The sequence below is a fragment of the Palaemon carinicauda genome, chromosome 10, assembly GCF_036898095.1.
Source record: "Palaemon carinicauda isolate YSFRI2023 chromosome 10, ASM3689809v2, whole genome shotgun sequence".
Lineage (NCBI taxonomy): Eukaryota > Metazoa > Arthropoda > Malacostraca > Decapoda > Palaemonidae > Palaemon > Palaemon carinicauda.
Window position 1 is genome coordinate 156,212,174 of NC_090734.1, and position 7,500 is coordinate 156,219,673.

Genomic DNA, 7,500 nt, shown 5'->3' on the forward strand with positions numbered 1-7,500 from the left:
TATATATATATATATATATATATATATATATATATATATATATATGTATATATACACACACACACACATATATATATATATATATATATATATATATATATATATATATATACATATATATATACATATATATATATATATATATATATATATATATATATATATATATATATACATATATATATATACATATATATATATATATATATATATATATATATATATATATATATATATATATATATATATATATATATTATCGATATATAGTAATTATAGTAAGACGAAACACAAACACACAGATATGTATATATATATATATATATATATATATATATATATATATATATATATATATATATATATTTATATATATATATATATATATATATATATATATATATAAATTTGCAAGATGAAAAACATTTCAGCAGACATTATTACTTTTGATTATGGTACAGAGGTCAAGCCAAGATTTATTGAATTCATGACTTAACTGGTCATACGGGTTAGTCTTGATTATGGGATTAAGAAAAAAACTAAAGGCTTTTATTAAAGCCAAAAAGAGAAAATGGCTCTAAGTAACGATTTTTTTAAACTTGGGTAAAAACAAATCTCATTTTCCCTCTTGTTTATAGAATGTTTTTTTTTTTATATAATAGAGAAAACTCCATCTCAACTTAACAATTGAACTACCTAGCTTTCATCATTCATAGTTTTAAAAAAGGACTATTTTTTTCATACTTATAATTTCTGTCTTTAACTTTTCCATATTTCTCTTTGACGAGAACTTGAACAGTTTCTCCAATACACTATTTGTCTTTCATTGTAAATATCTTTCAGTATCTTTATTCCTTTAATATGATCATTATTATATCTTACTTAATGACTCATTTACGCTGGTAATTGTTTATTATTCCTTTATAGTTTTTTCTTTGTTGTTAAATTCTTTACCTCTGCACCGTCATTTTTTTACTAAATACCTGTATTTTATCAAATTGCGTCATCCCATTTTTTAAGCGTTTGTTGAAAACTAAAAAAAATAACTTAACTGTGTATCACTGCGATAATTGGTATCCATGAGGCTACATATGGTCGAGTTTTTGGTATTGATATATATTTGAAAACTTATGGAAAAGTATCTATTGAACTCCAGTTCGTCCTCTGCGTTTGCTTCACTGTTAAAATTTTGCCGGAAAAAAAATGAAAGATAAAAACCAGTAAAAATCCTGGAATATGTGTTGCCACACATTTACCGTTTTAAAAACGAATATATTGACGTAAAGGATATTGATAAAGTCGGGTAAATATTTACGGTCGGCTATATTTTACTGAAATACGGCTAGGAACAGTATATTTTTGCGGATATTTTCGGAATGAAATAAATTTTATTTTTTTTAACAGTGTATAATGATAATGTCATCAGCAAACATCAGTTCCAAAAATCCTTCGATGTCAATTTTCTATAATGACAAGGAACAGGATGAATGAAGAACTGATGCCTGATGGAGACTCATCTCCACAAGGATTGCCTCTGTTTCCCCATATACTTTTTCTGTATACAGTAGTTCATCCATCCTTATAGACTGTGGAAAATTTGTCGTAAAAACGGTAAACATCATGGAATAAATGTTGCCAGGCATTTACCGTTTTTAAAATTGATATATTGACGTTAAGGACTGATATTACGGTCGCCAACCCGTGAAAATACGGTCGCCTGTATTTTTCTGAAATAGTACTGGGAACAGTATATTTTTCCGGAGAATTTCTGATTAAAATTACGGTTTTATAACAGTGTACAAATCTTCAACTTCTCCGATACTCATCTCTTTCTCAAACACCAACAGACTAACCTTCTTGGTGCCTTGTCATACACATTTTTAAGATCCTTAAAACTCATATAAACATCCCTGTTTTCTTCTAGATACTTTACTTGGACATTTATCAATAAAGACAGCATCAAGTTGTGCTTTTTCCTTTCATAAACCCAAACTGTTGCTCAAGTATATCTATCAACTCTCTCATCTTTCCTGCTACTACTCTCTCCAGTATTTTTAATACAGGCTTTAAAAGCTTTATTCCTATGTAGTTTCCGCAGTTTAACATCCATATATCCTTTTGTTTATTTAATCTATTCATGCAACTATCTTCTCAGTTCCTTTGCATTTTATCTACACTAGAGCTTTCCCAAGTGTGTGTACACCTAATCTTTGCCTAACTTTCTCAGAGTCTTAGTCATCACTATTGTTATCTGTGATATTGTTGTGACTCTTATCAATAACCAACTCTTGGTTACGCACCTGTATCTTATTGAGAACTAATTATATCTGACCCCTGTTGATTAAAGATGCCTAGACACGCACACATACACACACATATATATGAATTGCACACACATATACGTACACACACACTCACACGCATATATATATATACATATATATATATATATATATATATATATATATATATATATATATATATATATATATATATATATATATATATATATATATATATATATATATATAGATATGTACACTTATATATATATATATATTTATATATATATATATATATATATATATATATATATATACATATATAATGTATATGTATATATATATACATATATACACACATGTATATATACATATATGTATATATATATATATATATATATATATATATATATATATATATATATATATATATGTATATATATATATTATCTCTCTCTCTCTCTTAATATATATATATATATATATATATATATATATATATATATATATATGTATATATATACATATATATATGTGTGTGTATATGTATATATATATATACATATACATATATTTATATATATGTATATATATGCATATATATATATATATATATATATATAGAGAGAGAGAGAGAGAGAGAGAGAGAGAGAGAGAGAGAATATATATATATATATATATATATATATATATATATATATATATATATATATATATATGTGTGTGTGTGTGTGTGTATATATATATATATATATATATATATATATATATATATATATATATATATATATATATATATATATATATATATATATATATATATATATATATATATATATATATACGGTTGAGGTACTACCGCTAGAGAGTTATTAGGTCTTTTGACTGGCCAGACAGTACTACATTGAATCCTTCTCTTTGGTTGCAGTTCATTTTCCCATTCTCTACACATACACAGAATAGTCTGGTCTATTCTTTACATATCCTCCTCTGTCCTCATACACCTGACAACAATGAGATTACCAAACAGTTCTTCCTCGCTTAAAGGGTTAACTACTGCAATCTATTTGTTCAGTGGGTACTTCCCTCTTGGTTAGAGTAGAAGAGACTCTTTAGCTATGGTAAGCAGCTCTTCTAGGAGAAGAACACTCCAAAATAAAACCATTGTTCTCTGGTCGTATTGTACCAACCGTGTGTCACACAATTGTACATAATTCCTATTGTATATATTATGCTTGTATCTGCGCTCTTCCCTCGCACTAAAAAGAACCTGAATGATCATGTCTCCGGTTTTGCTCTGAACTTTGTCTGTCCCTCGAACATGCCATGTCCTGTTGCCTTGCCGTTTTGTATATAAAGAAGAGTGTTCCTTAATATATAACTCAGTCGTTTCCAATCTGCCTTTGAGTTCACACCCTTCTCCCTCCTTCGTCACAGTATATAGTGCCATAGCCTTTGTATCATGCTCTTTCATTGTCATGGGGTAGAGTTATCTTGCTTGCGGGTACACTCAGGCACACTATTCTATCTTAATTCTCTTCCTCTTGTTTTTCTTTTATAGTTTATATATGAAATATTTATTTCAACGTTGTTACTGTTCTTAAAAAGTTTTATATTAATTTTTAATTATTTTTCTTGTAGTTTCCTTATTTCCTTTCCTCAGTGGAGTATTTTCCTTGTTGCAGCCCTTAGGCTTATAGCATTTTGCTTTTCCAACTAGGGTTGAAGCTTAGCAAATAATAATAATAATAATGATAATAATAATAATAATAATAATAACATATATGTATATAAATTATATATATATATATACATACATATATATATATATATATATATATATATATATATATATATATATATATATATATATATATATATATATATATATATATATATATATATATATATATATATATATCTGATATTGTTGTGACTCTTATCAATAACCAACTCTTGGTTACGCACCTGTATCTTATTGAGAACTAATTATATCTGACCCCTGTTGATTAAAGATGCCTAGACACGCACACATACACACACATATATATGAATTGCACACACATATACGTACACACACAGGTAAATCCTCGGACAGCTAGATTAGCGTCAGGTTCGGATTTCCTTTTATGGGCTCTCGTGGCATGGTTGGTTTCGACCTGGCCTTTCATTAGAAGGGGCTAGCGTTCGATCCCAAGTATGAGGTAGAAATTTATTTCTATTTGAACACGATGTTGTGTTGATATTTATCCATATTGACTCATTAGGGGTAATTTGAATTAATTACTACCAATTGTGTCACGTGGTGGCCCGGGGAAATCGGGTAAAACTCGCTGGTAAGAGTCTGATGTCTCGCCAGGTAAATCCTCGGACAGCTAGATTAGCGTCAGGTTCGGATTTCCTTTTATGGGCTCTCGTGGCATGGTTGGTTTCGACCTGGCCTTTCATTAGAAGGGGCTAGCGTTCGATCCCAAGTATGAGGTAGAAATTTATTTCTATTTGAACACGATGTTGTGTTGATATTTATCCATATTGACTCATTAGGGGTAATTTGAATTAATTACTACCAATTGTGTCACGTGGTGGCCCGGGGAAATCGGGTAAAACTCGCTGGTAAGAGTCTGATGTCTCGCCAGGTAAATCCTCGGACAGCTAGATTAGCGTCAGGTTCGGATTTCCTTTTATGGGCTCTTGTGGCATGGTTGGTTTCGACCTGGCCTTTCATTAGAAGGGGCTAGCGTTCGATCCCAAGTATGAGGTAGAAATTTATTTCTATTTGAACACGATGTTGTGTTGATATTTATCCATATTGACTCATTAAGGGTAATTTGAATGAATTACTACCAATTGTGTCACGTGGTGGCCCGGGGAAATCGGGTAAAACTCGCTGGTAAGAGTCTGATGTCTCGCCAGGTAAATCCTCGGACAGCTAGATTAGCGTCAGGTTCGGATTTCCTTTTATGGGCCCTCGTGGCATGGTTGGTTTCGACCTGGCCTTTCATTAGAAGGGGCTAGCGTTCGATCCCAATTATGAGGTAGAAATATATATATATATATATATATATATATATATATATATATATATATATATATATATATCTATATATATATATATATATATATATATATATACATATATATATAAAATGTGTGTGTAGTTTGTTTATATATATATATATATATATATATATATATATATATATATATATATATATATATATATATATATATATATATATATATCTTTTTGTGTGTGTGTGTGTTTTCTACCTAAAGATATATTGGTGGTTTCAGGAATAGTAGAACAATCTAATTTTTTCTCGTTTGATGTAAGGAAATGAAAAAATAAAAATTACTTTTGCTACGTCATCAAAATGTTTTTCTTAATTTCATAACACGTTTGAATCTTAATTGATTATAAATTGTGCTTGTTCTAACATCAATGAGTTATAGAATATTGTGGTAATAATAACTGTAATGAGGATATAATTCGCTGATATTATCATTATTATCATTATTATTTGATTTTAATAATAATAATAGTAATAATAATAATAATGATGATAATGATAATAATAATAATAATAATATATTATTATTATTATTATTATTATTATCATAATGGTTAATTTTACTTATATTATTATTATTATTATTATTATTATTATTATTATTATTATTATTATTATTATTATTATTATTATTAATTATATTATAATGGTTAATTTTACTATTATTATTATTATTATTATTATTATTACTCTATTATTATTACTATTATTATTAATATTAATATTATTTTTATCCTTATTATTATTATCATCATCATTATTATTATTATTATTATTATTATTATGAAAAGAAATTATTTGAAATTTAACATATAACCAAGTAAAAAAAAAGCAAATAAATTATTATTATTATTATTATCATTATTATTATTATTATTATTATTATTATTATTATTAATAATAATAATAATAATAATAACATCATAATGGTTAATTTTACTAATATTATTAATAATGATATTATAATTGGTCAATATTACTATTATTATTATTATTATTATTATAATTATTACCATTATCATTGTTATTATTATTATTATTATTATTATTATTATTATTATTATTATTATTATTATTATTATTATTAAAAGAAATATTCGAAATTTAACATATAACAAAGTGAAAAAAACAAAACAAATAAATTCTACCTCGGAAACAAAGATGAAAGAAACGCACACACACACACACACACACACACACACACACACACACACACACACACACACACACACTGCTATATAGTCATTCACAATGTAGACTAACTGTTCCCCCTTCATTTATGACACCCACTGATGGGATGTCCCTTCCCCGCCCACACGCCCGTGATAATGGGCCTGTTAATTGAAATCCATTTCTGCGACTTATCCACAGGATAGGACGCCACAGGTCAAGACGAGGTCGAGGTGGTGTGATCAGGTGACCTCTGGTGTATTTGGGGGGTCACGGGAGGTCGCGAAATCTGATCCCCAACGTTGTAAAGCGATTGGGTTAGAGTTCTCTTGCTTGAGGGTACACTCGGGCACGCTGTTCTGTCTTGTTTCTCTTCCTCTTGTTTTGTTAAAGTTTTTATAGTTTGTATAGGAAATATTTATTCTAATGTTGTTACTCTTCTTAATTTTATTTTCCCTTGTTTCCTTTCCTCACTGGGCTATTTTCCCTGTTGAAGCCCCTGGGCTTATAGCATCCTGCTAGGGTTGTAGCTTAGCAAATAATAATAATAATAATAATAATAATAATAATAATAATAATAATAATAAGAGCCCGTGATTAACCGCAAGGGCCAGCCATATTTGTTAGAATGAGCTACGCAATATTGGAAAGTCAATTGTGAATGATTTGTGATTTGAAATTGCAAGGTAATAGCTGATTTTAAATTTACTATGTCAAGGAAAACCATTTTACAGTTTTTGTTCAGACATCAGTCATGTGAAGTTAGGAAATGTGCCCATGGAAGAAGAATTGGTATCAAAATATTGTTTTATTTAGTTACTAATAAAATTATATGTAGCCGTTTTCTCTAGAGTCTAAATAGGTCCGTGGTCTTATTTTGTTAGCACTAACTAAGCTATATTTGAATGCGTTATGTGTAACAGACACCAGTTTAGAATAGTTTGGTATATGGTTTAGCGTACCAATATGCTCTCCTA